The sequence below is a fragment of the Odocoileus virginianus genome, chromosome 2 (assembly GCF_023699985.2).
Source record: "Odocoileus virginianus isolate 20LAN1187 ecotype Illinois chromosome 2, Ovbor_1.2, whole genome shotgun sequence".
Taxonomy (NCBI): domain Eukaryota; kingdom Metazoa; phylum Chordata; class Mammalia; order Artiodactyla; family Cervidae; genus Odocoileus; species Odocoileus virginianus.
Window position 1 is genome coordinate 90,579,173 of NC_069675.1, and position 11,867 is coordinate 90,591,039.

At 43.8% G+C, this 11,867-nt stretch overlaps 1 non-coding gene across 1 annotated transcript; it reads right to left on the minus strand.

The window, feature by feature from the left end:
• Positions 1 to 10,264: 10,264 nt before the first annotated feature.
• Positions 10,265 to 10,373, minus strand: LOC139031556 (U6 spliceosomal RNA). Its single transcript, XR_011484051.1, has one exon. It is a non-coding gene; the product is annotated as a U6 spliceosomal RNA (small nuclear RNA).
• Positions 10,374 to 11,867: the final 1,494 nt, after the last annotated feature.

The window sequence follows — 11,867 nt, forward strand, 5'->3', positions numbered from 1 at the left end:
AACTTGAGTCTTGAGGTCTGAGCCAGAGAGAGCCAAGAGGACATGGAGGGGATGTGTTCCAGGGAGGCAGGAACAATCTGTGCAGAGGGAGGGTGTGAGAAGCCTGGTATGTAAGGGAAAAACCGGGAGGATGAAGCGTGGGCTGTGAGAGGGAGACTCCAGAGCAGGAGGGGCTGGGGGAGGAGATGCATGGGGGAAGGAACTTAGAGGCCATGTCAGGGAACACTTGAATTTCAGAGTAAGGGGCGAGGATTGTGTCTTGAAGCAATGAGAAGCTTTAGAGATGTGGAAGGTTTTAATCAGGGAGTAACGGGATCGAAATGGCATTTGAGAGAGATTACTCAGCCTGCCAGGTGGGATCCAGGAGAGGAGAGGGGAGGCAGGAAGGCAGTCAGTATGAAATAATAGCAAGCGCATGGAGCTTTATGTGTGTTATTTCATCTTATCCTTTCCACAACCCAAGGCAAGATCAGCATTCTGATTTTACAGATGAAGAAACGGACTTGAGAGACAAAGTGAATTTCCTAAGGTCACACAGCTTGCAAACAGGACCCGTCTGATGCCACAGCCCTCGGTCACTGAGTCTGGGGTGAAGTGCATGGGGTCTGGGTTCGAGTCTTCAATGGAATGTGTGACTTTGACATCGTGTCGGCAACTGACACAGGGCTCTGGGCCTCAGTCTCCTCATCTGTACAGTGGAGTTAATAAGAGCATCCACCTCATGGGGGCGTGAGAATCAAGAGAGTTGATCCGTGCACACTGCTGCCAGGCAGTGATCACCCAATGTCACGTGCTTTCCTTCACGGAACCATAGCCATGAACCATTCAGCCTGAAAATGCAGGGAAAGCAGCTCCAGGCAGAGGAGAAGGGGGAGGACTTGAGAGATGTAAGGGGTGGGATGGGTAGGATGTGGTGGGAGGACAAGGATGGTGAAGACTCAAACCCAGGCAGCCTGGACCCAGACCTCATGCACTTCACCCCAGGCTTGGAGACTGAGGACTGTGGCATCAGACGGGTTTGGTTTGCAAGCTATGTGACCTTGGGAGATTCACTGGCTGTTCTGGGGGGCTCTGGGAGGTCGGCAGGGCTCTTCACTCCCCTGGGGGACTGGAGGCTGAGCAGGTTCCGGGAACGGGGTTACTGAGGGATACTGTGTCTCCAGCTTCTGTGAGCATCAGCCAGCCCCCAGCTGCCTCTGCAGTCTGGAGAAGATCTGGGAGCTGCCTCTCGGCCCTGACCCTCACTCAGACAAAGACCTGTGCTCAGCTGACTCTCCCAGGGAAGCCTCAGGACCTTGGCAGAGTCTAGGGATGGACCAGGGTTCACCAAGGCCAGCCAGAGGTGGTCTCCCCACCAGATCTGGGGCCCCCATCCAGCCTCGGTGACACTCCCAGGCCCCTGCTGGACTGCTGGCAGCAGTCCGTGCTGAGCGGACCTGGAGCCGCCGCAGGGCAGGTGTACCGAGAGAACTGGGGTCTTTTTCGTGTGAGTCAACATGATACCACTATCAGGGAAGTAAAAGATTCTTTAAAAATGTAGGATTTCCTCCTAATATGTCATTTGGGGGCTATTTAGGATGCCCAAGGCCTTTTCAGTGTTTTAGGAAGAATGGATATATATGTGAAAAATACTGGCCATACACATTCTTTCTTCTGAGCCCTCTATTATAAATGCCATTTTAAAAAGAAATTAAAGGAAAAAAATAAGGCAAAATGTACCAAACAGCAGTTCCTGTGGGTAGACTGTGTGAATTAGGGAGGAAGGATCACTTTTGAGTTCAGATAGTCCCAGTTATGAATTCCTATTCAGTCCTTCCACATCTTGAACAACAGGCAAGTTATTTTCATCTGTTGGGGCCTCAGTTTGTTCACCTTTTAAATGGGCATGGAATTTCTGCAGTATTTTCTGACTCCAGAAGCCAGTTCTCCAGACACCCGCTGGCTTCCAATAATTCAAAGCCATTCTGACACTACCTACCTAGAATTAGCTTCGGATCCTGCAAGTTGAAGGTCTGACAAGATAGCCCCCACCTCAGATGCCAGTTGCATTCTGACCGACTGGCTGTAAATTAGGGCCCCAGGACCCCTACTTCAAGTTCAATAATTTGCTAGAATAGCTCCCAGAACTCAGAGGAGACGACTTGCATTTGCTGGCTTATCATAAAGGCTATGACTCCATACCGGCCAAATGGAAGCAATGCACAGGCCCAGAGTTTCCATTCCTTCTCCAGGTATGCCATTTCTCAATACTGTGACACTCCTAACAGTGTAGACAAGAGGAATAAAGAAGCCAATGCCAGAGGGTGAGCCCAGACAGAGGGCTTCAGGAACCTGAGCCACTGTGAAATGCTGGGCGTGGGGCGGGATGTGCCTGCAGGAGCCACAGGTCAGTAGAGGGTAGGGCAGGATGGCAGGGTTGGCTGGGGACAGGTGGCATGGGGCTGGGCTGGTGACCTGTATGTGGCTTCTTCTCTTCTTTAAATTGTCTTTAAATAAAAGTAGTATTGGAGGAGGGCATGGCAACTCACTCCAATATCCTTGCCTGGACAGTCCCACAGACACAGGAGCCTAGCGGGCTATAATCCATAGAGTCGCGAAGAGTCAGACACAACTGAAGTGACTGAGCACACACACTCGCAGTATGTATTTAAAAGATCCTTTGGAAACAGATTCACTGGATAAGATTTGGATTGTATAGAAAGGTGAAAGAAAACAAAAGTCAGAAGTCCATGTCCAAACATTAACTAATAAAATTATTTGGTTTATTTTCCTCCCATAGTCATTTCTTTTTTTCCCCATAATCATTTCTTTTACTCTATCTATCCATCCAGCCATTTGTCTATTTATCCATTATCTATCTATCATCTGTTTTATCTACCAACCTACCTATCTATCCATTTATCATTCATCCATTCATCCACCACCCATCTATCAACAAAATGGTGTCATAATATTCTTGATGATTTTCAGTCTGTCTTTACATGTTATGTATGAGCATTTCCTATGTTATTTAACATTTTCCTATGATACCATTCCCTATTTTAGGGAAATACGGCTTCTTTTTTTTTTTAACCCTTTTTATTATAAGATAAAATAGAGAGATTAAAGTCACAAAACACAGTGTATACCTTAATGAATTATAATAATTATAAACAGATGCTCTTGTGACCACTACCTGTTTTAAGAAAGAGAATTCAGCCAGCTGCCCAAATGCCTCCTGATGCTTGGCCCAGTCACAATTGCTTCCTTCTCTCTAAAAGAACCACTATCCTGGTTTTTATGTCAGTTACTCTTTTGCATTTCTTTGTAGTTTCATCACCCTAGTGGATACACTTAGAGACTGTAGCTTAGTGGGACATTTTTAAAAATTCAGTATGTCTTTTAAGTTCTTTTAATTTACAGATTCCCCCTTCATTCTGTTCTTTTCCTTAAAATCTATATCTTGAGGAAAGCTGCCCATTTGGTCTGTAGGATTTCCACAGTCTGAATTTTGTCCAGAATTCGTTGTGTCCTCTGTCTGCTGCGGTTGTTGTTTAGTCAGTCAGTCGTGTCCCACTCTTTTGCAAGACCAAGGACTATAGCCCGTTAGGCTCCTCTGTCCATGGGATTTTCCAGGCAAGATTACTGGAGTGGCTTGCCACTTCCTTTTCTGGGGAATCTTCCTGACCCAGGGATAGAACCCACATCTCTGTGTCTCCTGCATGGCAGGATAATTCTTTGCCACTGAGCTACTGGGAACAGCCTGTCTGCTGTACTTCTATTTTTTTTTCCCCATTTATTTTTATTAGTTGGAGGCTAATTACTTTACAATATTGTAGTGGTTTTTGCCATACATTGACATGATGCTGTACTTCTTGCAAACTGTCTCATTTTTAATGGTCCTGCCATGATTTGTAACCAATGACTTTGGATTGCCCAACTTATTTTTTTGAATTGCTATAACAAACAACTCTAAGATGAACACTCTAATCTATGTCCCTCTGTGTAGTTGTGGCTACCTTGTTCTGCTGGGGCCTGTCACCCTCCCTTCCCCTAGGCACCCTCCCCTCCCCTCAGTCAGGAACAATGTGGTCTCACCTTTGGGTCAGCCTGACCAGCAGCCTCAGCCCACCTGCAGGCAGGGTTGCAGCCCATCAAGCTGCTTCCCAGAGCCCCATGACACTCTGGGTCCCACCACACCCCATCCCCCCATCTGAGTTTGGTTCACTCTCCCACTAGGAGACCCCTCCCACTTGGTCCAGTCTCTAGTCCTTCCCCACAACCCATATTTCTGAGGTCTCAGTAGCGTTGGGAATGATCCCACCCAAAATACAGCTTGTGTTTTTTTTCTTTGTATGTTTGACATATTTACATATTGAAAAAAAATGCACCCTAGCCTATGCTATTTGTGGCCCACACCATTTCCGCTGGGGCCACCTCTAATATCACCTGCAGCTGCGGTGGCCACTTAGGGTTTTTCCAAGACAGCTGAAAAGTCGTCTAGGGCAGTTGCCAGTCTTGTTGTCCATCTTATTTGTTGATTTATTTTTGGCTGCACCGAGTCTTTGTTGCTGCACATGGACTTTCTCTAGTTGCAGTGAGCGGGGGCTACTCTTCGTTGCAGTGCTCGGGCTGCTTATTGCGGTGGCTTTTCTCGTAGCGGAACACAGGCTCTAGATGTGCAAGCTTCAGCAGTTGTGGCCTGTGGGCTCCGTAGTTGTGGCTCACGGGCTCCAGAGCATAGGCTCCGTAGCTGTGGCTCGTGGGTTGAGTTGCTCTGTGGCATATGGGATCTTCCCGGATCCGGGACTGAACCTGTATCCCTTGCACTGGCAGGTGAATTCTTACCACCAGACCACCAGGAAAGCCCTTGTTGTCAAGTTTCTATCAGTGGGTATGTTTGGGGAGCCAGTGAACAAAGCCCCTGGTTGCTGTCCTTCAGAGAGACAATTTTCCAGTGTATTCTACACCCTTTCTTAGGGATTCCTCAGCAGACTGACCTTCACTTGCCCATTCCAATGTCCACCCTTTCCCAGTATTCGCTCCTCCCCTGTATCATTCCTCCTTTTCTTGCTTCAGTCTCGTGGTATGACCTCACAATTAAACTTCCAGTCCTCAAGTCCTTGTCTCAGGCTCTGTTTTGAGGGGAACTCTAAGACATTGGAGTAGTATTTTGTGACTCATAGCCTGGTGACTGAGCTAACCAGAATTCTCCAGAAGTGGGCAGCTTGAGACAGTGGAAACAGTGTCAGACTTTATTTTGGGGGGCTCCAAAATCACTGCAGATGGTGATTGCAGCCATGAAATTAAAAGACGCTTACTCCTTGGAAGGAAAGTTACGACCAACCTAGATAGCATATTAAAAAGCAGAGACATTACATTGCCAACAAAGGTCCATCTAGTCAAGGCTATGGTTTTTCCAGTGGTCATGTATGGGTGTGAGAGTTGGACTGTGAGGAAAGCTGAGCACCGAAAAATTGATGCTTTTGAACTGTGGTGTTGGAGAAGACTCTTGAGAGTCCCTTGGACTATAAGGAGATCCAACCAGTCCATCCCAAAGGAGATCAGTCCTGGGTGTTCTCTGGAAGGACTGATGCTGAAGCTGAAACTCCAATAGTTTGGCCACCTCATGTGAAGAGTTGACTCATTGGAAAGGACCCTGATGCTGGGAGGGGTTGGGGGCATGAGGAGAAGGGGACGACAGAGGATGAGGTGACTGGATGGCATCACCAACTCGATGGGCATGAGTTTGAGTAAACTCCAGGAGTTGGTGATGGACAGGGAGGCCTGGCGTGCTGCGATTCATGGGGTCGCGAAGAGTCGGACACGACTGAGTGACTTAACTGAACTGAGACAGCTTGAGAATCCACACCAAGGGGGCTGACACTCACTGATCTCTACAGTGATGATATCTCCTGTGCTTGGGAAACAGGCTGCAAATTAGGTGCCCCACTTCTGCCCGCCTGAATAGGAGATTTGAACCTCATGGCAAAAAAGCCTTGTCATTTCTCCGAGACCATAGCAGTATGTTTCGATTGCCTGTTTCCAAGTAATGGCACGTAAAATGGCCATGTGCAGCCCTGAACTAGAGGAGAGAGACAAAGGCAAAGTGCTTGTGAATCACCAGGAGTAAGGGGCCAGACATGGCCACCAGGAGGTTCAGTGAGGTTTGTCTATTTTGTGATTTTTATAATTACTTTCTTCACTTCAGTTTTAAATTAGGTTCATTGTTTTTTTATGTCCCTCTGACAAAAATGAGTTATTATTTTTAAACTTGAAAGAGCTCATTTGACCAATAAGACTCTCTAAAAAGTCAATGGACAAGAAGACCAAAGGCACATTAAAATAAAAATAAATCACATTATAAAAAGACAAATGGCCAGTAAAAAGTGAAAACATGACCATCTTTTCTAGTGAGCAAAATAAATGCAAATTAAAATGGCAAGATGCCCTCTTTTGTCTATCAAGCTGGCAATGATTTTAAGATGTTTAAAATGCCTAGACAGTGTGACAGGCTGCCATTTATCCCCCCAAACACAACGTTTCTTCTACTACAGCAGAGTCATAGGCGGGCACGTGGACACTCGTTAGGCGAAACACACGAACTGAAACTGCCCACCCTGGCCAGGCACTCATTTGCGTGAATTATTTTATAGCAGGAGGTCCTAGAAAGGAACATGGAACTGATAAGCCACCACCAACTGTTCGGAAAAGGTATGTGTCCTACCACCTCCCAGAATTATTCTCTCTGGCATCCACCTTGGCTGAGCAATGGGTGTGTTACTAGGAAGGACCCTGAGTCAGAGTGATTGGCCAGAGAAAACCTGGAAACTAATCCCATCACCATAAAACTCAAGACTGCAAGTCACGTGGCAGAGCAGTCCTCCTGGGTTCTCTTACCCTCCTTCTCTCTGCCTTGGCACCCCTTCCCAATTGTCTCTTGCTTTGTGAGCATGTGTGTCTCCTTGACAATTAATTTCCAAGTGCTAGATAAGCCCCCTTTTTGGGCCCTGGAAAGGATCCTCTTTTCTGCAACACACTCAACTAGGAACTATATTTCCAGGCTCCTTTGTGGCTAGGTATGACCATGTGACTAAATTCTTATCAACTGAAGTGCTAGAAGTGATGTGTTTAATTTTAGTTTCACTTCTGGAATGTGAAGTCAAGTGAGCCTTAGGAAGCATCACTATGAACAAAGCTAGTGGAGATGATGGAATTCCAGTTGAGCTATTTCAAATCCTAAAAGATGATGCTGTGAAAGTGCTACACTCAATATGCCAGCAAATTTGGAAAACACAGAAGTGGCCACAGAACTGGAAAAGGTCAGTTTTCATTCCAATCCCTAAGAAAGGCAATCCCAAAGAGTGCTCAAACTACCACACAATTACACTCATCTCACACGCTAGTAAAGTAATGCTCAAAATTCTCCAAGCCAGGCTTCAACAATACGTGAACCGTGAACTTCCAGATGTTCAAACTGGTTTTAGAAAAGGCAGAGGAACCAGAGATCAAATTGCCAACATCTGCTGGATCATCAAAAAAGCAAGAGAGTTCCAGAAAAACATCTATTTCTGCTTTACTAACTATGCCAAAGCCTTTGACTGTGTGGGTCACAGTAAACTGGAAAATTCTGAAAGAGATGGGCATACCAGACCACCTGACCTGCCTCTTGAGAAATCTGCATGCAGGTCAGAAAGCAGCAGTTAGAACTGGACATGGAACAACAGACTGGGTCGAAATAGGAAAAGGAGTACACAAAGGCTGTATATTGTCACCCTGCTTATTTAACTTATATGCAGAGTATATCATGAGAAACGCTGACCTGGAAGAAGCACAAGCTGGAATCAAGATTGCCGGGAGGAATATCAATAACCTCAGATATGCAGATGAAACTACCCTTATGGTGGAAAGTGGAGAAGAACTAAAGAGCCTCTTGATGAAAGTGAAAGAGGAGAGTGAAAAAGTTGGTTTAAAGCTCAACATTCGGAAAACTAAGATCATGGCATCTGGTCCCATCACTTCATGGCAAATAGATGGGGAAATAGTGGAAACAGTGTCAGACTTTATTTTTTGGGGGGCTCCAAAATCACTGCAGATGGTGATTGCAGCCATGAAATTAAAAGATGCTTACTCCCTGGGAGAAAAGTTATGACCAACCTAGACACCATATTAAAAAGCAGAGACATTATTTTGCCAACAAAGATCTGTCTAGTCAAAGCTATGGTTTTTCCAGTGGTCATGTATGGCTGTGAGAGTTGGAATATAAAGAAAGCTGAGTGCCAAAGAATTGATGCTTTTGAACTGTGGTGTTGGAGAAGGACTCTTGAGAGTCCCTTGGACTACAAGGAGATCCAAGCAGTCCATCCTAAAGGAGGTCAGTCCTGAATATTCATTGGAAGGACTGATGCTGAAGCTGAAACTCCAATACTTTGGCCACCTGATGCAAAGAACTGACTCATTTGAAAAGACCCTGATGCTGGGAAAGATTGCAGGCGGGAGGAGGAGGGGATGACAGAGGATGAGATGGTTGGATGGCATAACCAACTCATTGGACATGAGTTTGAGTAAACTCTGAGAGTTGGTGATGCACATTAAGGCCTGGCGTCCTCCAGTCCATGGGGTTGCAAAAAGTTAGACACGACTGAGTGACTGAATTGAACTGAACTGTTGTTCTAGCAGTGTTCTAGCAGGGAAGAGAGCATCCTCAAATTGGCTAAACTGGGGAGAGCTAAACATAGGGACACTTTATGAAGGTATGGGCTGTTTGTAACAAAGAATTTGCTGGCCTTTGTCTCTGGCTCCTGGGAGGTAACCACCAAATCCTTGGTATTTCCTGAGTGATAGGAGTGTCTTTGTTACGGGCTCCTCAGGCCACATAGGATAGTTTATGCTTATAAGGTGACTTGTGGTGGGCTCTTAGACAGTTGATGCTGATGAGATGACTCAGGATGGAGGATGACCATGCCAGAAAGTCCAGCCATGTGATTAGAGGGTTAAGGCTTTGAGCAACATGATAAAGCAAGTATTCATGAAGAAATAAGTATCATTTAGCCAGCAAGAGTCTGTTCACTTGAACTTAATCAATGTCCATATAATTATATCTCACTCCCCTTTCCCATTGCTTGAATTTGGGTCTGATTTCCTGTCTCTGAGACCTGCCCCATCTGCACTCTGTCCAGCTGTGTTTTAGCTCAATAACATTGGATTCTTATCCCCTATATACACTTTTACTCGTGATTTGACCACAGCTTCTTTGATTTGACTCCCACAGTTGTCTATCTTGTTAGATCCTACGTAATAACAAATTCTAACACTTCCCTTTCAGAATTGTTTATTCTCAAATAGTCCTTTTCTCATTTCTTAGCATAGTCTGGGTCCTGTTTATTTACAAAATGCATCTCTGGTAGCTTCAGGAAATTTGGTCCTCATGAACTGGGGTGGCAGTGTGGGAAGTGGCAGGATGCACTGTAGGAAAATGCAGACCAAGTTTCAGCACCAAGGAGAGCTCTGAGGGAGCCAGATGATCTCATACCAACAAAAGCTTTTTGTCTTGGGAAGCTCATGAATACCCCTATTGGTCACACCCACCAGAAATAATTGTATATCCCTGGGGTGACAAAGGGTTTCACTTATTTTGCTAAGTATAATGGACTGAGTGGTTACCCAAAGTGCTCTCCTGGAGAGAAATCTAAAACCTTGTTTGCGTTCAATAGGAAATTGCTCTAAGATTGATTAATGATGCCTGTCACAGGTGGAAAATTAGTAAGTCATGGACTGTTTGTTATTTGTTCGCCAAATCTAGTCTAGCTCTTAAGGTGCATATAGAAATTTTATGTATGTTTTGCTTTATCTGTCTATATTTTCCTTTTAGGTACTGTGTGCTGTTTTTTTGTTTGTTTCTTTTTATTTTTTTTTCCATTTATTTTTATTAGTTGGAGGCTAATTACTTTACATCATTGCAGTGGTTTTTGTCATACATTGAAATGAATTAGCCATGGATTTACATGTATTCCCCATCCCGGTCCCCCCTTCCACCTCCCTCTCCACCCGATCCCTCTGGGTCTTCCCAGTGCACCAGGCCCGAGCACTTGTCTCATGCACCCAACCTGGGCTGGTGATCTGTTTCACCCTAGATAATATACATGTTTCAATGCTGTTCTCTTGAAACATCCCACCCTCGCCTTCTCCCAGAGTCCACAAGTCTGTTCTATACATCTGAGTCTCTTTTTCTGTTTTGCATATAGGGTTATTGTTACCATCTTTCTAAATTCCATATATATGTGTTAAAAATATGGAACGCTTCACGAATTTGCGTGTCATCCTTGCGCAGGGGCCATGCTAATCTTCTCTGTATCGTTCCAATTTTTTAGTATATGTGCTGCTGAAGCGAGCACTATTTGTTTGTTTTTAATGAAGCCTTTCTTGCCATGAGATTATAAAAATATTCTTTTTTTTTCTAAAGCTTTCATATTTATATTTTAAATCTCATATTTTGTTGGTCCACTCATATCTTCCTTATCTATACCATAAAGTTTTAATAACTATAACTTTGCATTTGGATAGCTTATAGTGAAGTGAAAATCTCTTTAAGATGTATTTTTAAAGGTTTCTTGGCTATCCTTATGTATATTGTCTCCTTCAATGAACTTTAGAATCAGTTTGAAATTTTCCATTAGAATTTTAATTATGATTGCATTGAATTTATAAATTAATTTAAGGAGAACAGAATTTTTGTGATTTAAAATTTTTCAGGAACACCGTACATCTTTAAGTCTTTCTTTATGTATATATCAATAATGTTGTATACTTTTCTTTATAGAGGCTATATTCATTTCTTGTTAAGTCTATTCCTGAATACTTTACACTTTTTGATACTATTGTGAGTGGCATTTTCCATGTAAAATGTTATAACTGGTTAGTACTAGTGATTTAGAAGGGCTTCCCTGGTAGCTCAACTGGTAAAAAAAAAAAAAATCTGCCTGCAGTGAAAGAGACCTTGGTTCAATCCTTGGGTCAGGAAGATCCACTGGAGAAGGGATAGGCTACCCACTGCAGTATTTTTGGGCTTCCCAGCTATCTCAGATGGTAATGAATCTGCCCGCAATGTGGGAGATCTGGGTTTGATCCCTGGGTTGGGAGGATTCCCAGGAGGGGGTTATGGCAACTCACTCCAGTATTCTAGCCTGGAGAATCCCCATGGACAGAGGAGCTGGGCGGGCTGCAGTCCCTGGGGTCGCACAGAGTCGGACACGACCGAGCGACTGAGCGCAGCAGCAGAGGTTTAGAAAGCTGCTGAGTTTCGTGTGTGCTCCCATCCAGACTCTTCACTAAATTCTCCTACTAGTTTATAACAGGTTTTCGTTGTTTTCTTTTTGGATTTTCTGCACCTATTCCCTTCAAACAGTGATACTTTCTCTTTGTTTTTCAATGTTAACACTAAGTCATCAATATATCTTATATTTTATGCCTTTAAAGGTAAGTTTCAGGCATCAGTACACCTCATCCTTAAGCACTTTAGCATGCACATTTTTAATTAGTATTCAATACTTGTTTATGATTCTTTTTTGCTCTTGAATTTATACTGCTTCATGTATAGCATAAGGATCATACAACAGCATATTTCTAATTTTTCTCTCCCATCCATTGTGCTATTTAGTACTTTTTATATGCTATGAACTCAAAGTACATTAAATTTTATATTTAATTTATGCTATTTTCTTTTTAATTTTCATACATTAGTGTAGATCCAAGTTGTTTTCTGGTGTTTTATTTCTTCTACTTAAAAATATCTTCTAATGCTTTTAGTGTGGGTTGGCTGATTATGAGTTTTCTCAGTTTTTATTTGTCTAAAAATTTTTCTTTTAAATTTTTGAAAGATATTCTCATTA